The 22,345-nt window shown below is 43.2% G+C and overlaps 1 protein-coding gene and 1 long non-coding RNA gene across 11 annotated transcripts in view; one reads left to right on the plus strand and one right to left on the minus strand.

Moving 5' to 3' along the window:
• NEK7 (NIMA related kinase 7) overlaps nucleotides 1-4,749 on the minus strand; it is a 158,453-nt gene extending 153,704 nt beyond the window's left edge. The window contains exons 1-2 of one of the 8 annotated variants that reach the window (XM_038541960.1): nucleotides 1,486-1,839; nucleotides 1,180-1,367 (exon numbers count right to left, since the gene is read on the minus strand). The gene's annotated coding sequence lies outside the window, so the exon portion shown is untranslated. Of the gene's footprint in view, nucleotides 1-1,179; nucleotides 1,840-2,482; nucleotides 2,502-2,927; nucleotides 3,298-3,330; nucleotides 3,350-3,765; nucleotides 3,879-4,275; nucleotides 4,295-4,730 lie in introns of those variants that run through there. The other 7 variants (XM_038541971.1, XM_038541968.1, XM_038541958.1 and 4 more) reach the window with 7 other exon arrangements.
• Nucleotides 1,568-21,963, plus strand: LOC119872482. 3 transcript variants are annotated; one of them, XR_005361830.1, is made up of 5 exons: nucleotides 1,568-1,891; nucleotides 2,247-2,711; nucleotides 2,811-3,009; nucleotides 19,882-19,999; nucleotides 21,760-21,963. It is a non-coding gene; the product is annotated as an uncharacterized LOC119872482 (long non-coding RNA). The 3 variants fall into 3 exon arrangements; XR_005361831.1 differs by lacking the exon at nucleotides 1,568-1,891 and having other exon boundaries at nucleotides 2,086-2,711; nucleotides 2,811-3,013; XR_005361829.1 differs by lacking the exon at nucleotides 1,568-1,891 and having other exon boundaries at nucleotides 2,087-2,711.
• The last annotated feature ends 382 nt before the right edge of the window (nucleotides 21,964-22,345 follow it).

Here is a 22,345-nt window from a genome sequence, read left to right on the forward strand (position 1 = left end):
AAAAATACTTTATAGAGATCTATAACATACAGAGGCAATCAAGCTATTAGTCACCCAAAGAGGGATGAGGAGTTTAAAAGTTTTTACAACTCTAAGAGTGAATTGCTATACACTAGTTTTACACATAATTTAAAAATTCTCAACTGCCATTATATCCTGCAAATAAATACGTCTCATTACAATTATATAACCAAATGTTATTCGCCCATATTCCCTATAAAAATGGGAGGAGGGACGCCTGGGTAGCTCAGTGGTTTTAGCGTCTGCCTTCAGCCCAGGCTGTGACCCCGGTCCTGGTCCTAGGGTCGAGTCCCATGTCAGGCTCCCTGCATGGGGCCTGCTTCTCCCTCTGCCTGTGTCTCTGCCTCTCTCTGTGTGTCTCTCATGAATAAATAAATACAATCTTTAAAAAAAAAAAAATGAGGGGAGGAGGAATTAAATAGAAACATTCAAAAGTATGAAGAAACACTTAAAACATCTAGCTATATATTTGTGGAAGTGTTTCGATAAAATAATCGATAAAGCAATTCAAAGCAAACAATAATCCTATGTCATTTCCGAGACACCCTCAGGTATTATGCTAAGTGTACTGCCTGCCATGCTTTATATATAATATACTAACCAGAGCACATAAATATCTGGAGGGGCAGATATTTTAAGTGAAGGAAACCAGGAATGTGGACAGAGTGCAGCTTTGTGCAACTGCAGCTGCAAAGCAAGTTGTTTTTAAAATACCAAAGCTTATTAAAAAACAAAAAAGAAAAAAAAAAAAAAAAGAAGAAGAAAAAAAAATCAAAGGAAACAACCTGAAAGGAACTTTGCGGCCTATCTAATTAAGCAACTTCTCTTCCAAAATCCCATTCAAATAATCACTGTTCTCTCCTATGCAGACACCCCATAGGGGGCTACTTTAGGAATACTCCTGAGACAAGATTTTTAAAACAGGAGTTTGGTTCCAGAAACTCTGTGCAAGTCTCTAATGGCACCTCAGACCACATCTTTAAATGAAAAGAAATGTAGGTTTCAGTTAAATAAAAAAAAAAAAAAAAAAAGAGCAACAGGTGAGAAGAGAAGGAGAGGAGGCTACCCAAGTGCTTGTGATAAAGGAGGGCCCCGAAGCGTCCGCGGCGAGGGCGAGGAGGACGGAGGGGTGGAGTGTGAGGCTGCACACTTACTTACCCAGCCTACAACTCCGCGTCCGGCCCTTCAAAAGGACAATCCTGATTCTCATCATCTGGGACCTGGGTCTGCTCCCCGGGCCGGAAGCCCCCCTCCTCCACCTGCGCGCTGCTGCCATCATACCAGGCGTGCTTTTCGAATTCTTGGAATAAGGGCTGTGTTACGGGGCGGGAAAGGAGCTCTGCAAACTGCACGGCCAGGAAACGTGTGTTAAGTGGGAAGAGGCACGGAGGGAGCTACAGGTGGGACCCCCATCCATTAACCGCCCCCCCCCCCAAACGGCAGCTGCGAGTACGGGCTACATACACCTGCACCCAAAGTTAACGCTCTTTTCTTTTCAGGTCGATAAAAAGATTCTTTAAAACCGTGTCCAGATGCCCAGGTAGCTGTGGGAGAAAGCCTAACAGCTCAGACTGTGACGCTCCGCGGCTTTCGTTCCCTCGTGACGTCAGAGGACACCTGCCACCGGTCCACCTGGGCGTGCGGCTTGCGGACCACCTTCCGTGGCCGCTGCACAGCCTCGGACGCGGCGGGGCGTTGCTCCAGGAAGAAACGAGAGACGGGGCCACGGGCGGGGGGGGAGTGGGAGGAAACCGCAGCCTCCTCGCCTGGATCCCACGCGGCTGGTCGCGGGGCCTCAGGCCGGAGCCCGTCCGCCAGCCCGCATCCCTCCAGGAGGACCTTCTGTCCCGCCTCCAGGGCCGCGACCCAGGTAGGAAGTACCCGCCCTCCCGAGCGGAGACCGCGGCGTCCTCGCCGCTCATTGGCTGCGTGGGCCGTCAGTGCTGCGGAGGGCGGGGCCTCCGGGGGACGGAGCTGCGGGGGGCGGGGCCTCCGGGGGTGGAGCTGCGGGGGGCGGGGCCTCCGGGGGGGAGGCCGCGGGGAGCAGCGGCGCAGGCCAGCACGTCGCCCCGGGTCGCCGCGGCGCTCCCCAGCCCAGACCTCCCGCCAGTCTCCACTCGGGGGTGGGGGGGGGTGTGGAGGGGGAGGAACCTCCTCTCAACGTGCGGGTCACACTCCTCCACGCGGCAGCGTCTCACAGCGCCCACACCTCTCCCCCAACCCAGGCAAGCGCCTCGTCCCGCACCCGCCGAAGAGATGCTGCGGTTTTAGGGATGAAGCAAGCTGTGGACTGGATCCCCCGCGGGCAGCAGAGGATTCCTACCCCTGGGAGGGACACGATTGCTTAGGGTCTACGTTAACTGCTCCCGGTGCGCTGGCCTTGGCCAAGTACTAAAGCCCGCAATACTCGGCGTCCATTCAGCAAGCGCTGATGGTGCCTCTTGCTTGATCGATCACCCACCGCTCCCAGCGCTCTGTCCGCCTGTCCCTCTGCAGAGCCGTCCTCCGGCCACACCCGCAGCAGCTCGAGCTCCCGCACGCAGTCACCACCACGCACGCGTTCTGTCCTCTAGCCTGTAGGGCGACCTCACAGGACACACTACCGGTGCCTGCAGGGAGTGCGCGTACTTTCTCGACGCTGCAAACTCTTGGGAGGAACAGTCAGAAGCAGTCGTTCTGGTTAATAACAGGTACGCGACGCTCTAGAAACTACGGGCCCTCGATTCTTACAACAGCATCCTCACGATCAGTAGTCAGGGAAAAATCATTTCGTTTTGTAATGTTTTCAGGCTTTCCAGTCCCGTCTGCAGGGCTGCCCAAGGATGCGACATACCCTCCCGTAAAATAAGTCTATTTTCAGTACCTATGCGTAACCAGGAGTACAGCCACGAGAGACCACGATTTACCTGTCTGGCACATCATCTCCCAAGGCCTGCAGGACACCGCAAAGAGGCAACTCGAGTTCTCCAGCACCCACTGCAGCATCCTGTAGGTAGTGTTCCTTCCTGGCACTGTGCTACGGCAATGTGGGCTTCTCTTTTTTTTTTTTTTTCTTTTTATGGGGGTCCCCTTGGTCTCCCTGGCTTCGGCCTCAATTCTCAACTTATTTTTGCATTGCCACCATCACCACCAAGGCTCTCTATTGCCTTGCAATCTCACGCACGCACACACACACATCTGCTAAATCTAGCGGGGTCCCACGAAACCCCACTCCCCGCCGGGTCGGCCATCCTCCCTGCACTTCTCAGGCGACCTCAGCTACTCCGTCGGCTACTCCGTCCGCCGCGCCGCGCCCCCCGCCCACTCTACCGGGCGAACTTCACTCCTCCGAAGTCGGGCCGCCGCCGAAGCCTGACAGCCGGACCCAACCAATCAGCGACGGATAAATAACCGGCGCCGCCAATGAGCAGCAGCCGAGGGCCGGGAGGCGGGACTTCGCCCAAGTTCCTCGGGTCCTGCAACCAGAGACCTGTTGCCGCCGCCGCCGCCGCCGCCGCCGAGCTTCTTAGTTACGGCGGCGCCCACGGCAGCCCGAGGCCGCCAAGCCCGAGCGGGGCACCGAGCTCCTGCCGCCCGCGCCCGCCCCCGCGCCCGCCCCCGCCCGGCGCGCCCCGCCCCGCCCCGCCCCGCCCCGCCGGGGGATCCCGCAGGCCGCCCGCGCTCTCCCGTGCTCGCCCTCCGCGCCCGCCTCCCGCGGGCAGCCCCGCCCGGCCCCGGGCGCCCGAGCCCCCGGCAGCCACTCACCGGGAAGTTGGAAGTTTCCGGCGCTCCTGCCCGCCGGGGGCCCCGGGGCGGCTGGGCCGGGCGGCGCCGCGGAGAGGCCCGCTGGGCCCGGGGCTGTGGCTGCGAGGCCGGGAGCCGATCGCCACCTCCCGCCGCGCCGCCCCCGCGGACGCTGCCGGCGCGGCCCCCACCCTGCGCACGGCGAGGCGCGGCCCGAGGGCGAGCCTAGCGGCGGCCCATCCTCCGCACCTCCCGCCCCTCCTCCCGCGGCCGCCGCTGTCAGCGGTGTAAACATCCCGGCAGCCCCGAGGAGCGGGGCGGGGCGGCCGCCGGCTCCTCCTCCCGCGCCCGGGCCCCGCCGCCCGGCTCCCCCCGAGCCCGGGGCGGCCGCTGCCCGGGAGCCTGCGCCCTCTCCGCTGGCATGTGCGTGCCGCCGCGTGCAAGCAGCGAGCTCCCCCGGTGCACACCCCCCCCGCCCCCCGGATCCCGGCGTGTCGATTCCACCCTCTTTTACCAGGTGGTTCAAACTACCTCTGCGCTAACCACGCCTGGCATCGGGGACGCCGGCTGTTAGGGCTGTTAGGGCGTTCCGCAATACTGAGCCGCTCCTGGGGACTGGGAGGCACCGGAGACCCCCCGGGACCCCGGGGCTCCAGCGGAGCCGCGAGACTCTCCTCCGGGAGCACCTGGGCACGTGTTGCTGCAGATGACCCGGAGCAGGCGGTACGGAGCCGAGCAGGCCGGCGCCCTAATCTTCGTACCACCCCTACCCCCACCCCCCCATGAACTCGGTGACGTGGCAGCAAGTTCACTCACCTCCCCCGGGGTGAGCACAAGAGCAGTAATAATACTCCTCGACAGGACCCAGGTTAGAATTAAACGAGATAAGCAAGGTGCTTCAAGACAAGAACCTAGCCCCTAAGTACCCCTTAAGTAGCTGTTACTGCCCCCCCCCACCAGGTCTTGCACTAGCTCGGCTTACCCACCCAAGGGGTTGGAACCAAGAATGAACAGATTACAGCTCCGAGACTTCAAAAGTTAAAGCCACGGGGGTGTCAAGAGGACACTGGTACGCGTCTGCTCGCTCGCAGGTGCTGTGGGTCGCGAGCTCTTGCACGTTCCTCCCACGGAGGTGGAGCCTCATTCCCTCCCCACTTGTATCTGCGCTGATCTCTGGTGACTTTGAGCGGTGGAGTTTGGGAGAAACTATACTGTGAAAGATTCTAGGCGAGGCCTTCAGAGAACTGGCATTTGCACCTCGGGCTCTTGGAGCTGTGAGCCTCCCTGTAAGAAGTCCAGCTACCCTACTGGGAAGACCACATGGAGAGCCCCTGAGATCGCACGGCCCTCTAGACCTCCCACCAAGGTTTTAGGCACGTGGGTGAACCCATCCCAGACCCTGTAAATCAAACCAGCTCTTGCAGCCAACATCACGCAGAGCAGAAAAAAATTCCTCCAGCTGAGCCCCGCTAAAATTGCTGGCCCACAAGTCAATGAGGCACTAATGCCAGAATCTTTACAAGTTCGTATGACAGGGTGAACTTCATCAATTAGAGGCCTTAAGAGCAAAGACAGGTTTGCCAAATGATGAATTGAGCTTCACAGGCGCAGCGCAGAAATTTGCCTGAGGTTCCAGCCTACCTGTCTGCCCCGTAGAATTCACACTCAAGATTGCAATTCTTTTTTTTTTTTAAGATTGCAATTCTTACCTGAATCGCCAGCCTGCCTGCCCTATAAATTACAAACTTCCCAACCCCCCATAATCACTTGAGCATAAAATAAAATGAAATATCCTAAATTTACAAAAAAAAAAAAGTAAAGCTATGGAATTAAGATTTGGAAAGTTTATTTTTTGCCCAAAAAGAAAGGTTAAGTCAAGATCTCAAGAAGGGATGTTAATTCCATTGGCTCAATAAGGAATAATAAATGTTAAGTCACTGTTCTAAGGAAAGAAGATATAATAGTTACCAAGATACAAAGTCCTTGTTATCGTGGAGCTTACACTGTGGAAGAAAAGGCAACTATCAACACCAGCAGCCAGGAAATGCGTACTATGTCAGATGGTGATTCATACAAAAATAAAGTAGGGTAAGGAGACGGCAAAGGGAGCATGCTGTTTGAAATATATTTATCTGGGAAGGCCTCTGGGACATTTGAGCAGAGACCTGAAGAAAGTGAAAAATTGAGCCATGCATCTGTCTAGGGGTAAAGCACTCGACCTAGAAGGAACAGCAAGTGCAAAGACCCTGAGTGGAAGTGGGCTTGGTATGTTTGAGGAATGAACAGGAGAAAAGTGTAGCTAAAATCCAATGAACAAAGGGAGAGCACTAACAAATGGGATCAGAAGAGGGGGTGGGGTGCAGGAAGGGGACAAATTAGAACCTTGGTAAGTTTGGAGTTTATTCTGAATGAAACGGAGAGTTGTGGAAGGGGTCACCAAAGCAGACTCACTGAGGATAAAAGAGCTGCACTGTGGAGAAGAGACCAGAACAATTCGAAGACTGTTCTAATGGTCCGGTAAAAAATATTGATGACTTACACCATTGTGCATACAGTGGAGATAATAAGAGTGGTCAGATTCCAGATCTATTTCGAAGATTTGCCAGTGGGTTGGATGTGAGGTAAGAAAGGAGACCAAGATGAAGCCAGTGAAGTTGGAATTTGAACTGCCCCATCCTGTCACATCACAACAAATTAACATCAGTCTGTCAAATAAGAACCACGTCACTCGAGTCCTACACAGCACACCAGGAAGGAAAAATAACCAGATATTCCCAAGCTGAAGATATTTCGACCTGGTACGGTACAGGAACTATGATTAAAGGTTTTGGGGGATTTTGTTTGTATTTTAATATCTTTTGCACTACCTTTTAAAAAACATAGATTGATAGATAATAAAACATCCCCGTTTAAATAAACTTCAGATTCATCTATAGACCTGGCGTTTCACTGCTATGGGGAAAACTTACAGACCTTATGAACACCCATAAGCAAATAAATCAAAATGAGGTCACGAAACCCTTATAGCCACTAGGGTTTTATCTAGGAAATATTTTATTAGTGGCTATATAGTGCCCAAAGTATTGAAATCATCTGTATGTGTCCTCTTGCTTCACCTTAACAGACTACAGAGCTATAGCTATGTAGTAGCAAAGTGTTTTAAAGGTTGTTAAGACTGTAGAACTGAATCCACTGCACTTTCTCATTGTGGCTTTTTAGCAGCCTACGTGGAGATAAGCGAGGGGCCCCTGGCTTGGGCCCCAGCCCAGGCCCCTGGCCTGGAGCAAATGCTAATGGAAAACAGAGAGATCTGGCCAAAGCAGCTCCTCTGGCCTCAGGGATCTTTCCAGCAGAGTCTAGCATTAACTGCTTTTCTATTATCTCCCGCCAAACTTGCTCCAAAAATGGTGTTCGGCTCCATGAAATGCACCAATTACAGTCCTTTATAGGAGGTACGTTTATCCTAATTACCCCACAATACATACCATTAACCATCAGGTTAACTTTGCTGTAAATGATACTTGATTATTATACTTAAAGCCTGTCAGCTTACACTAAGTTTCACATTTTATTATTCATATAACTTTGTTGGCCCCACACAATTAAAAATAAAAATTAAACATAGAATTGATTACCAATATTGATTGATTACCCGTAGGCTAAACCAGATCAGATGTTATCTACTGTGTTCATTGTAAATGCAACTTCTCCATAAGGAGCAAAACTTGCTAGAAAAAAAAAAAAAAAGTTTTCCCAAATGAAGGATAGTGAGGTAATATTAAAAATAATTTTCTTTTGAAAAAAGATCCTAGCCACTAGCGTAAGACCAGAAATGTCTAGTCTTCTTGACTCACAAACATAGTGCTGGCAACAGGTGTACTTAAAAAGCTACTAGTGATATTGGCAGCCACCGAATTTGGCAGCTAAATGGTGATGAGGCTTAGTCAAGCTGTTGAAATGTCTGGACTAAATTGGGCCAAGAGGAGGAAGTCAAAGTGCAGACTGCAGACAACCCAAGGGAGATCACTTTTCTCTAGTCCTGGCTGTAGTCACTGTCCAGTGTCAGAAAATAAATCTTTTTCTTTCTTTGAGACAGTCATGAAAAATATTAGAAAGCTACTTTTTCACTTTTATGGCCCCTTGCATTTAATTTGTAATGGATCGTGTAGATGAGCTTCCTATGAAAACAATAAAATCAGCCTTAATTTTATTCTCATATCAAATCCCTAGATTTCAAAATCACAGAAAGGCAACTCTGTTATATACCTAGAATCTAGTTATGGTATTTTGAGAATACAGTTCATAGTTAAAAATTGTGGCCTCCTGATGGCAGCTTTTTCCTGGCTAACTCTGTAGTAGTTACAAGACTGGGGAAACATTTCAATACACTATATACAGCTTTTAAAATGTATACTCCTAATGGAGGGAAATTTAATATGTTATATTGGTTGCAAAATAGGAAAGAAATAGTACAACTGGCAGTTGACGTTTATAATGTAATTTTCTTTGGCTACCAGAACTCAGTTGAATTTATGCTTTTTGTCTCTTGAATATAAAAGCCAAAAGGCCAATATGCAATGGGCCAAGAGTCAAAACAATGAAGGAAATATATTTAAAAATCACTTCCCTTTTCACACTTGTACACTCTACACTTGATGTGGAGCCAAATGGTCAGGGCATTCCACAGGACACACTCTCCTCAACAATGGTAGCATTTTCACAGAGCATTCACAAGCTCCTCTCAATTCTTATGTTCACGGAGAGTCGCGGTGATACCGTAATCAAATCCCAAAGACAATTTTTAGAAGTACAGGTTTCTCTGGAATATTTTATGTGGGTGCATCTACCCTGAGAAAGGGGTGTTACAAATACCCTGTGATTTCACAAAGGGTATTTGTAAGGTCTGGAAGAGGTCTACCGAATTTCTGCCTCCTTCTGTATCTTCTGATTCATCAAGTCCTCTTTTGTGCTCTTCGCTTAATCTTGGGATGCAACCATTCAAGTCTGAACAGTTGGAGCAATTTTCTATTTCCTAAATAGGAAAAAAATGGCAAATAATAAGTATTTTTGTTTACTTTTAGTATTTCCGCATGGTTGAGAGAGTACTCTCAGGGCTAGAATCCAGAAGCACATCCCAGAAGTGTCAACACAGGAGGTGAAACGTTGCATTCACTGTTGTGTTCATACTCTTTGCTTTTTGCTCATCCTCTTTGCTCGTACTTCAGCATTTATTGCTTAAAACATACATCTCTTCATGTATTTCTTCAACTGTCCTATTTAATGTCCTAAGTGTACTTTAAAATACGTCAGTAATTATTTCTTAAGCAGTTCAATTGCACTGTTAATGTTCAATCTATTTGGAAATACAGGATGTGAGTAAAACCAGATTTGGAAACTTGCCACATCAAACTCAAAGATATACTCAAAGCCGGCTTTTATTGTCTTTATGACCATAAGCCTCGTTAATCTTAAACAGCTTCAATATCTTCCATAATTCTGCTTCTGAATTCACTATTGGGTAAAATTCAAATTATGGAGACATGCTATTTCTTTAATCACTCTGTCATATCAGCTTTTCCATCTAAAAGTTAGCATTATGTAGAAGGAGTACCTAACACAACACTTTGTGGAATAAAACTGGATCATTTCCAAAGCTTGAGAACGTTGGGGCAAAAATCAGAGATATGCTTAAAAACTTGAAGTACCTGTTCTCAAAGTCAGGGCAAGAACCTTTAAATTCATAAACCATGCAAGTACTGATGAAGACAAGTCAATCAATATTTGTGGGCTTATGTAATAATCCATTCTTTGAAAGAGTGGGAGGGATCCCTGGGTGGCGCAGCGGTTTAGCGCCTGCCTTTGGCCCGGGGCGCGATCCTGGAGACCCAGGATCGAATCCCATGTCGGGCTTCCGGTGCATGGAGCCTGCTTCTCCCTCTGCCTGTGTCTCTGCCCCTCTCTCTCTCTCTGACTATCATAAATAAATAAAAATTAAAAAAAAAAAAGTTAAAAAAAAAGTGGGAGACAACAAACTGTACTGTCACCCATGGAATCTGCAAACAGTTCTAATAGGACAATATTGTTATATTGGCTCATCAGTGTTATTTATTTATTTCCTTATTTATTTGTTTACTTACTTACTTATTTCCTTACGAAAAAGAGGAAGAGAGAAAGCACATACTGGGGGAGGGGCAGAAGGAGAGGGAGAGAATCCCAAGCTGACTGCGCGATGAGCATAGAGCCCAACTTGAGGCTTAATTGAAGGACCCCCAGATCATGACCCGAGCCAAAATCAAGAGTCAGACACTTGACCAACTGAGCCACCCAGGTGCCCCTCATCAGTGTTATTTATTGTTATGTCTCAAATAGGTTCATTTAATCCATAGAACTTTTAAATTATTTTTAACTTATTTATATATAAATACATTATTATTATTTTTGTATATAAGTTAATTATGTTTAAAGTTATTTTAAAATCTTATTTTAAAGTTGCATGTACATTTAAAATTTACTTAAAGGTTTTATGTATGTAGATAACTTCAAAAAATAATTTTAAAGTATATAAATACACACATACAATGTATAGTTTGGGCAACCAAAGTACGCAACTATTTAAGATTCTGTTATTTTTCGTTGTTCTTTCCTTGCTCAAACCGAAAGATAAAAATGGGGACACCTGGGTGGCTCAGCCAGTTAAGCGTCTGCCTTTAGCTTAGGTCATGGTCCCAGGGTTCTGGGATTGAGCCTCACATAGCAGAGAGCCTACTTCTCCCTCTCCCTCTGTCTGCTGCTCATCCTGCTTGTGCTTTCTCTCTCTCTCTCTCTCTCTCTCTCTCTCTATCTCTCTCTCATATAAATAAATAAAATATAATTTTTTTAAAAAAGACAAAAATAATCACTTTTTTCTGAAGACAATAAAATATGACTTCTTTATGTTCTAAATTAAATGAATTTAATACTTTATCAGGTCTATATCCTATAACTCTCAAGTAGGCAGGTATGTTTTACTCTTTACAATAGGAAGTTTGTATAAATAGCATAATGTAAATTAGAGATGACTGGAAAAAAACATGAAAATGACTTAATGTCAAGAATTAGTTTGAATTTCCTACATAATTTTTTTAAGATACATTTCTGTAGTACTACATATCCAAGCTTTTATTTCTAATACCTAGCTAGTGATATTTTAGGCTATTGCACTGTCCTAAAATCTAAATATGTAAAGAGAGGGGTGTCTCAGTGGTTAAGGTCCTGCCTTCGGCTCAGGACATGATCCCGGAGCCTGGGATCCAGTCCCACATCAGGCTCCCTTCAAAGAGGTTGCTTATCCCTCTGCCTATGCCTTTGTGTCTCTCATGAATAAATAAATAAAATCTTTTTAGAAATAAATAAATAAATAATAAATATGTAGAGTATGTTAAGTCAGAACAATCAATATCATCTGAAACTTTGATTGTTTAGCCCCTAAAAGCTAGAATCTACTTTTATCATTTTCAGAATCTAATGTTTTAATTCCTTTTATGGATATTCTATGTATTTCCCTATTTCATAATCCTTTAAAGTTCTGTGTATGTAAACTATACAAAAATCAAAACAAAAAAAATCAAAACAAACCCCCCCATCTGTTTCTTAACACATATGGAGATAATCAGCTGCCATATATTTTTTTTTAAGATTTTATTTATTTATGAGAGACACAGAAAGAGAGCGAGAGAGAGGCGGAGACACAGACAGAGGGAGAAGCAGGCTCCATGCAGGGAGCCTAATGTGGGACTCTATCCTGGATCCCGGGATCACAGCCTGAGCCAAAGGCCGCCACTCAACCACTGAGCCACCCAGGCAACCCTCAGCTGCCATATTAAGGGATTTTCACACCTGTGATGAGGCAGCAGCTCATGAACAGGTTCTGGGACCAGCAGCTTTGGGATTGAATATCCCCAGGCCCCCACCCCTGGGTTCTACCTCGGATGATAGGGTATGATGTGATGCAAAGACGAAGATGGTGCGGCTGAGGGAGGGAAAGAAGGTGCCAACTACAACAAAACACTTTCAGGTTTTCCTCTTCTCTCACCCAAAGATAGCAAAGGGGGAATGAAACTCCTGTCTCAACAGTCTTGTTCTTCTTCTCTAGTAAAGACAGAGTAGTAAGTGTCCTACAGTAAAACACGACAAACTTAAAAAAGATACAGCCTCCAATTCGCCGTAAGAAGGAATTCCTAACCTTATAGAATAGATTCTCAAATACCCCTCTCTAGCCAAATTTTAGAATGGAATTTAGCTCACCTCTCTGGCCCAGTTTATGCATAAGTTGCCCCAAAACAAGAAGATGGGTTGGAATCACATAAGCTTACCTCCTAGTTTACATAAATCACAAATAAGCTTCCATAGTAGCTCTTTAGCAGTCCAGCTCCAGGAAAATGTGGAAGTAAGTCAAGTCTGTCCTTGTTTCACTCTTACTGCCCTCGGTACAGAGCTTTGTTCTCAGTTACCATCGGGGATTAACCATACATTTTTAGTTTTGTGGTTTTAAGAGCATGAAGCATTAGTGCATATCTCTGTGTTTATTTTTAAACCGAGTCTTGTGATTAGGAAGTAGGCTTCCATTCCTTGGTTCTTAAATGTTTTTTGATCTTTGATATCTTTGTTAAAGTACATATGCTAAATAAAATAAAATAAAATAAAATAAAATAAAATAAAATAAAATAAAATAAAGTACATATGCTTTTAGAAGGAAGTTACACCTTAAGGCTACTTGATGAGTGCCTTGTGCGGATGAAGAGACAGTCTGAAGAGAACAAAGGATAAGACACTCTAGGCAGGGATAACAGGAAGGGACAACCTTTAGATTGGAGAGTCCAGGAATGCTTGTCAGAGGAAATGACATTTAAATGGCAGCTAAAGGATATAAAGGAGCCATCAAGGGGGAGCACTGAGGTCCAAAGGTAGCCACATCTGTTTTTCCTTCCTTCCATCTGGAGAAGAGCACCCAGGAGCTTACAGGCCCGGGTTACAAAGATGTCTACTCGGTGGCTTCATTTTTATGAACTGAGGAAAGGATTACTATTGATATAATAAATAAAATCTCTATCCGTGAAAAGGAAAATTGGAAAAATTTTCTACCCAGAAAGCCTCAGAATTATGCCAGTGCTTTGGGAAGGGCATGTGACTATTCTCTGCAGCCTGTTTTCTTGCTTTTCTTCCTCTCTCTTCTTACCCCTCCCCTCCTCAATCTTCTTCCTCACATGCTTTCTTCCTTTCTTCTTTCCTTTCCCAGACTTATTTATTAAATGTCTTGCATGCATTAGGACTCCAGTGGATTCTGCAAACAGCATTTCATTGTTTCTCACTTTTTTTAAAAGATTCTCTTTCCTTCCTTCCTTCCTTCTTTCCTTCCTTCCTTCCTTCCTTCCTTCCTTCCTTCCTTCCTTCCTTCTTTCAAAGACACAGAGAGAGAGGCAGAGACACAAACAGAGGGAGAAGCAGGCTCCCTGCAGGGAGCCCTATGCAGGATTCAATCCCAGGACCCTGGGATCATGACTGAGCCAATAGCAGACGCTCAACCACTAAGCCACCCAAGCGTCCCTCTTACCTTTTTTTTTTTTTTAACATTTAACCTCTAGGAGTTGGAATGCATCCCATCGCTAATGATATCTTAGAATCAATGAACTAGAAAACAATGGTGTAAGCAGTGAGTCTTTGTTTTAAAAAAACCAGAATATTTTGATCAAAATCTGAGCACGAGATCTAAATTACAACTAAATTATATGCAGGGATTATGAGGAAGTCACTGAATCAAGCTTTTCTTATTTCTTTGCAAGTTCTATTTGGAATTGTTTGCCGTACAATTCAATATTTGCTATTTTCATTGTTTAAACAATTTTAAAAATTTGAAAATAATGGGAAACTAATTTTGACTAGATCTCAAAAAGCACAGTGGTAATTAACCATCATAAATAAAGTACTTATCACCACCAAGTGGCTGAGTAGCTTATTTGCAGGAAAGAGTATGAAAGAATGGAATAGAGTTGCCAAGCAAACTCTTAAATGTTACAAAAAACTCTCCCAGGTGAAAGCAGGTAGAGGGCAGTGATACTGGTTATAATCTCCACATCTCCAATAAAGGAATTGAGAAAGAATAATAAGTGCCCAGAAAACATGGGAGTAAACAAATCCTTGTGAAGAAAAAGCTACTCTTTTATATATATTTTATGATTGTATTATCTTGGAAAAGAATCCCATAAAAACACGTGTGTGCACACACACGCATACACATATGCACACCCCCACACACACACATACTCATAAGCCCAATCAGATGGATGTGAAATGCATACATTTGGTAATAGCAGAGGTGCAAAGAAACACACAACTCAGTGGTTCTCAACTCTGGCTGTACTAGGCCTCATCTGCACAAATTCTACTTCACTTAGTTTGAGGAGTCTTGGATAATTAATATTTTAAGAACTTCTCTAAGTGATATTAATGTTCAGCCTAGATTAAAAACCATGAGTAAAAAAAAAAAAATAAAAATAAAAAAATAAAAAAATAAAAAATAAAAACCATGAGTAAAGGCTCAGTGGTTGAGCACCTGCCTTCAGCTCAGGGCATGATCCCAGGGTCCTGGGATTGAGTCCCACATCGGGCTCCCTTCAGGGAGACTGCTTCTTCCTGTCTGTGTCTCTGCCTCTCTCTCTGTGTGTCTCTCATGAATAAATAAATAAGACCTTTAAAAAAAAAAAAAAAGAACCACAAATAATTGATATTTATTGAGTTCCTACTATGGCTAAAGCCCCATATTAAGTACCCTTGGAGGATATAAAGGGTTAAGGAATACAAAGTTATGTACTCTGAGGGAAATAAAGAATAAGATCTATAAAGAATTCACAATAATATGATCCTGAACCACTATAAACTCCACCACTATCACGCTAAGTGTCTGTGAGACCGGTATTAGACTAGTATCATCTTTAGGTGTTGGCAGGATGTATGTGAACCTTTCATGTGCACACACACAGACTCAAACAGCACATTAATAAGACATAAAAAAAAATAAGAGTCTCATTATTTGTTTCATCATGCTACTCAAGCCGTACCCTCTACGTGTTTCTCAAAATGGCCTTTACTAAAATCACATGGAGAGCTTTTTAAAAATATCATTGCCCTACCTCCATATTATAGAATTTTAAAGAGTAGGCCTAGGGATTCTAGAAAGCTTCATTTTTAATATGCTCCTTGGTGATTCTAATTCACAGAAAAAGTTCCAAACCACTGATTTACACCAGCACTTTTTTTTTTTTCCTTCTGGAGATAGTGTTTGCCTGTGTGAATGTGATCCTGGGGGCTGGGGGTAGGGAGTGATATTATATCTAGGTATAGAAATAAATGTTGCCTATAATCTAAACCATTGCCTTAAGTTTAATTACTAAGTGTATTAATGACACATCTGCAACAGTCGTTGTCAGGTGCAGGGGCCCAGATTAAGTAGGTTGTTGGCTAGGTACAGTTCCCACACCCTAGCTGTTATATTCATTGCTTCCCTCTCATCACAGGAGAAAGTCCATGAGCAAGTAATAGTATTATTAAGATAACTTTGGATACACTCTTATTTTTAAGAAAATGCTTGATATCCTCAGTATTCTAACTATTGTTGGAAACACATTATTTGCTCAAACTGTGTTCATCACAATAACTAATTAGGAATATTTAGGGATATTTTAAATATTCAAGTGAATCATAGCAATACTTGAAACATTTGTCACACATCTTAGGAACTACTAACTCTAGGTGGTTCACTGTTTGGACATCAAATAGAGCTGCATTCTTTTGCATGACGGCATATCTTTGAGCAACTAAGTTTTGGAAGATTCCTGAGATTAGAAAGCAGGTAGCGTGAGAAAATCAATGTAGAACCAAAAATGATGTGGGGGTGTCTAATCTGATGCTGGGGCTTAAGAAGCCATGCACTGCCCAACAGACAAACACACCTTATTGGTAAGCAATTGTGATTGTTCAAGAATGAAATAAAAATAGTATTTATTCTTTCAAATGGTACCTATTCTTTTTTCAAATGGCTACTAAGTTGTTAGGACATAAATACTAAGTTGTTAGGGCATGTCTTCCAAGTGAATTACTTGGTGAACTCAACTGCTGGGGGTTTTTTTGTGTTTGTTTGTTTTGCCATGGGGTTTGTTAAAAAAAAAAAAAAAAAGACTGATACGTGAACTGAGAAAGTTTGGAGATCTCTGCATACCAGTGAATTGCAGCATTAGAGCTGAGAGTTAGTGCTCTTGATGGTCTGAATTTTAATATACCTGAATTTGCTTTGTTTCCATCTCAACTCCTCTAGTTATTCAAACAGTATTTATCACAAGCTCACTGGAAAGTACCAAGTCCCTAAGGGCACATACTGATGAATGATACAAGACTTCCCTTCTAAGTATCCTTTGTATCTTCCTACACAAATATACTTTCTACAAAATGAACTATTTAGTTATAAGATCTTTCTTCTGTGCAACACGTGTAAAAAATACCGTATCCCCAAAGAAAGAATTAGAGCAACTATCAATTCGACCACGTTCCCATTTTCACCTTCCCCAAATTATGCAGATTAATCAATAATTCAAGATACTTCATGTGCCATATACTTGACAATTTGAAGCTGTCAGAGCAATAGCTTTAGACAGAGTAGCAAGATGACATTTGTGGCTAAGGAACTGGAAGGCAGACTCAGCATTCGCTAACATGATCATTACCCTTCAAGGGTGAAAGATTAGTCACTTCACCTTTAAGGGAGATTTCACTGGATGTGCTGGGCAACAAGGAAGGAGGATTTTAACTTTAGAACAATCTTATCCCACAGGATAAACACTCAGGAAAGTTCTACTAGTTATTTTTTTCTTTTTCTTTTTTTAAACCGAGTGACACTGCTAGTACTTTAAATAGAGAGACTCCAAATACCAGAGTAAAGTGATAAAAATTTAATACTAGAAAATGTTTAAGTGTTCATTTAAAGAATTATCATATATTTTACATCACAGCCAGAACTACTATGTCATTGCCAATGCATGCCAAGGGGGCATCAAAACAGTGTTTTAAATATTTTAAAATCCTGCGTGATTCCCAAATTTATTATGTTTTTTGTTGTTGTTGTTTTTTGTTTTTGTTTGTTTGTTTTTTTAAGTGGAACAGATTTGGAGTTAGAGAAAAGCCCTGGGGAAACGAAACTTACATTTTTAAAACATTCTCTCCTCTTTCTTCCACTCTTCCCTAATTAGACTTTGAATGACTGAATAATCAAGAAAATGGCAAAAGAGGGAAGGGGAAGAAGAAGGAGGAGGAGGAGGAGCATTCGGAGGAGCGGAAGGGGGAGGGGAGAAGAGAAGGTGGAGGAGAGGAAGGAGGAGGAAGAGAAATATGTAAATATAATTACAAAAGAACTGGAATAAGCAGAATTTATACTAGTTGTTCAAGGTGAACTTGGAACCCAGCATTACAAAATTTTGATCTTATGACTAAGGATTCCCACCAATAAAAATAGCCATCCTGGATGCCTGGATGGCTCAGTGGTTGAGCGTCTGCCTTTGGCTCAGGTTGTGATCCCGGGGTCCTGGGATCGAGTCCCTCATTGGGCTCCCTGCGTGGAGCCTGCTTCTCCCTCTGCCTGTGTCTCTGCCTCTCTCTCTCTCTCTCTCTTTCTCTCTCTTTCTCTCTCTCTGTCTCTAATGAATAAATAAAATAAAATAAAATAGCCATCCTTCTCCAGTTTGGAAGAAAGAAAACAACCTCCTTTTCCATAAGTCTTCTTTATTGAAGTGATTTGTGGAAAACACTACAGTGAATGGAAGACGGCCACCTACTGAGGCCACCAATATCTAAGGGGCGAAGTAATAAGCAGCCTTCATTACATGTCCCCTTTGCTCCCCATATGCGTCCCCAGTATGTTAGTTCGACATTCCTACATCTTTATGCTTTCCCCCATGCATCCATCAGGTGGAAAAGTGGTTCCTCCTTCACCAACGAGCTGGTGGGTTATCTATTTTGTAAATCTGAGGATAAATTAAACATGCTCATTTACATAGGCAATTCTAACTGCTAACCATTTAGAATGTTTATAATCGTCTTACCTATACAACTTCGAAGGGCAATTGGTACTCTTTTCAATTTGGGTGACATGAGTAGGTAGTGGGGAGATATAGTTTGTGGAGGGCGTGGGGTGGACACCGAGAAGTCTATTTGTAGAACTATTACATAAATTTTGAAATACCGAGCAGACTTGGCATTTCTTTTGGTCCGAATTGTGACTCTCCCCAAATGCATATGCTGAAGTCCTAACCTCTAGTATTTCTGAATGTAACTCTAGAAATAGGGTCTTTAGAGAGGTGATTAAGTTAAAATGAAGATGGAGGGGACTTAATCCAATCTAATGAGTGTCTTAGGGAAGAGGATATTTGTACATGAAAATGTGATGCTAGGGTTGTGTGTGCACGGAAAAAAGATCATGTGAAGAGGGAACAAGAGGGAAGTCATCCATAAGCTGAGGAGAGATCTCACAGGGAACCAACCCTTCTGACATCTTGATCTTGAACTTTCAGCCTCCAGAGCTGTGAGAAAACAAATTCCGATTGTTTAATCCACCTAGCCTGTGGTATTTTGTAATGAGAGCCCTAGCAAACTAATATGACACCTTAGACAATAACTAGAGCGTATTTGAAATCTTGCGCTATTACTCAACCATAGTTTAGTTTGTTACAGAAGTCTCCAAAAAATAAAAGGAGATTTAGTTTTCTTTTTTTAAGGAACCAAAATGGAGCATGGTTTTTAAAATAATCATTATAAAAACCTTCAACATTCTCCATCGATATCAATGCTGGATAGAATTTTGGAACATAAATACAAATGATTCTATGTTTACTTTTGTTTTAAAACTCTGAGAAATGGTGCTCTGCAAATTCCAGTGGTATGTGATTTTCCACAACTCGTTTAACAAGTGTAGTGTTTTTTGAGGAATGCCCAATTTACAGTGAAGGGTAGTTATTAAATTGGAGCTTTACCTATGTCTAGTTAAATTTTATAGTACGTTCTGATAGCTCTTTTTAATTTCATAGCTCTCTCTGAATTCCTCTTTGCACAACATGTGCAAGTTCCTATAAACCTGATCAGTTTTGGTGGCGTGTTCCTGTGAAAGTGAGATACACTTAGAAAAACAGTTCTAGGCTCTTTGTCTGTGGAGTCCTTATATCTATCTCAATAAAAATACTTAAATTTGGGAACCCTGGGTGGCGCAGCGGTTTAGCGCCTGCCTTTGGCCCAGGGCGCGATCCTGGAGACCTGGGATCGAATCCCACGTCGGGCTCCCGGTGCATGGAGCCTGCTTCTCCCTCTGCCTGTGTCTCTGCCTCTCTCTCTCTCTCTCTCTCTCTGTGACTATCATAAATAAATAAAAAATTTTTAAAAATACTTAAATTAATAAAGTTTGTATTTTGTAAGCAACAAAAATGCAATTGAAGTTCTTACAAAACTTTTTATGTTAAGGTGACTATTAAGAGGGTTTTTTCTTTTTTAAAGATTTTATTTATTTATTCATGAGAGACACAGAGAGAGAGGCAGAGACACAGGCAGAGAGGGAGCCCGATGTGAGACTCAATCCCAGGACCCCGGGATCACAACTTGAGCCAAAGGCAGATGCTCAACCACTGAGCCACCCAGGTGCCCCCATTAAGACGGTTATGAAGCACTTAGGGTCCCACAAAAAGAAATTAAATGCTTTCTCATATCTCTAACTAAATATTGGTCCTTAATCCAAATTTAGTAAAATCTGGAGTCAAAAACTATAATTCCCGAGGGTCTCGGTAATATGTTTCCACTGAGAATTCACTAGAGGGTCCCCAGGTCCACTGTGCCTCCTAACTACTTTCTCTGTTCCTGTAAATTCTACAGTTGACAGCTAGCTTAAAACCAAGGCCGTCTCTCCAAATCACTCATTAGGAAGGACAGTAAACAAGTAGAATGGGTTAAGTTGGCAAGGCTTTTCCTTTCATATTTTTGAGGGTGACATGGGTCAAAATGGTGTAGGGTGCTAGTACTAATTTTGCTCTTATTAAAATAGGTTACGTTCTTTTTCCTTTTTAACCAAACTAGGTTTCTTTCTCTAAAATCTGTCTCTCAGCCATTCATCACCATGACAGCATTACCAGAACTGGGAGGATTGATCACACACTCTCCCCTGAGGCAGGTGGTAATACAGCTCATTAATTTGGTGAGTGAGACAGATTGAAGAGTGATGTGGTTTCCTTGTTCTCCAAGTCGGTCAACTGATGGCCACTGTCCTCACCAAGTGGTAGATTATAACCAGGTAAAAGAAATGTTTTTAAAAGTCATTAGAAGAGCAATTTATACGGTATGCTGAGGATAGCACACATTTCTTATCGAGATGGCCTTATACATAACAGATTGGAGGTAGGGCTGCAAATTGCAGTGGAAACAACTGAGATTAGCTCCTATTATTATGCAAAGAATGAATTTGGCACCCAGCAATTAGATGATTAGAGTCATTAATTGAGTTTCTGTTATGTACGAGAATATATAACATCTTTATAGAGTAATTTTCACCTCCTGCTCTCCCACGTACATACATGTTATATATTCTATACATATTTTTGAGTCTCCAGGGGGGGAAAAGAAAAAGCTGTTCTTAGGATTTGACTGATATTTCTTATTACATAAACATATGTAGAAACGCAATTCTGAACTATAGTTTGCCTAGCGAAATGCAGTATTATTCTACTTCTAATTTATAAAATTCCTTTCAGAGTAGCACGTGGGCTATTACCTTTGCTATTAAGAACGTGTAGAGTCATCTGTCAATATTTTAGTTGCAAACCTCTTAGTTCATGAATCATCTATACCCATACTGGGGACTCACATCAGGCAAATCAGAATAGGAACCTAAAAATGAGGGTGATGTTAGGCTTTGACAGAGCTAAGAGTAGACACATGTATATTCATTCTTTGCTTGAAATTGTCTTAATGAACCTAAAAAATTTAGTTTGTCCAAAAGAATGTTGAAATTATTTCCTTGTTTTTATTGTGTTTATTATTATATTATATATTTATATTTAATTTTATTTTTATTATATAGTATTATGTTATATTTATTATATCTGTTTCAGTCGGTTGAGGTTGCTATAACAAAGTACCATAGACTGGGTGCAACAGAAACTTATTTCTCACAGTTCTGGAGGCTGGAAGTCATATCAGGGGGCCAGCATGGTCAGGTTCTAGAGACCTGTCTTCCAGGTTACAGACCGCCAACTCCTTGTTAGATCCTCTCCTGGCTGGCAAGAGAGAACTCTAGGTTCTTCGTGCCCTTAAAAAGGTATAATCCCATCATGAAAGCTATACCCCCATGACCTCATCCAAATCTAATTATCCCCCTCAAAGACCACCTCCTCCAAATACCATCACATTAGGTACTGGGCTTCAACACATGAATTTGGGTGGGGGGGAGACACAAACATTCAGCCCATACCAACTCCTCATTAAAAATTCTGCCCTTTACTGATAAGGAAAATGTAATAATTTTTTTATTATGTATTTAGGATTTTTGTAGACCTTATATTTCCTTGTTAATTGATTATATGAAAACCTAAGTTTTTTGACAAAATTTTACATGCACAAGATTTTTAAAAATCAAGGAGTTCAGAAAGATTGCATGTGAAAAGCCCTGTGGCAGAACCCTGTGGGTTCTGCCCCACATCTTCCTTTCTCCAGCCCTGTTCCGCAGACACAACCACTTTTATGTTTTTGCTTTTAGCAATTCTGATAGTTACCACCATAATTCTAAATAATATATGCTTGATTCATCAACTTTAAGATCTATCTTTTGGCTTTCTGCTCTGATAGACAAGATTTTAGGTAAAATAACTCCTCTAACTCTTCCCTAGAAAGTTCTTAATCAGTTATTCACTCATCTATCCATTCATTCACTCAGTGATTGCTTATTGTTTTCCTTTCTAGGGAGATTTCTAAGTGCTTGGCGACATCAACTGATAAAAGAGACAAAATTACTGCCTTTCTTGAGACAGAAGAGGAACATCCTGCTTGTGTCAATGATATATATATGTCATTGATATATATATATGTCAATGATATATAGAGAAGGTCATCAGAGCTACAGAAAAAAAAAAAAGGTGAAGTGGTAAATCAGAAAGGGTGAGACTGGCAGCGTAGGTGAGTCTTCAAGACATGAGAGCATAGGCCACATGCACACCTGGGGAAGAGTGCTCTCTGGGTGGAGGAACCCATCAGTGTTAAGAGCCAATGCAGGTGCTCAGGAGCTTGCCACTCACATTTGGTGAATGATGGGAGACTGCAGTGGCAAGAAGAGTGAGCAAGGGCAGGAGCACAAGAGGATGAGCTCACAGTAGGATGGGGGAGAGCAGCACATCATGGAGGACCCATAAGGCTTTTAGAAGGCCTTAGACTTTTACTCTGGGTCATCTGGGCATTCTTTGCGTGATTGTGAGCAGAGACATCACAGGATCTTCCTTACATCTTGAAAGGACCCCTCTGGCTGCTGAGTTCGAATATTTTGTAAAGGGAC

This window comes from Canis lupus, chromosome 7 (genome assembly GCF_011100685.1).
Source record: "Canis lupus familiaris isolate Mischka breed German Shepherd chromosome 7, alternate assembly UU_Cfam_GSD_1.0, whole genome shotgun sequence".
Lineage (NCBI taxonomy): Eukaryota > Metazoa > Chordata > Mammalia > Carnivora > Canidae > Canis > Canis lupus.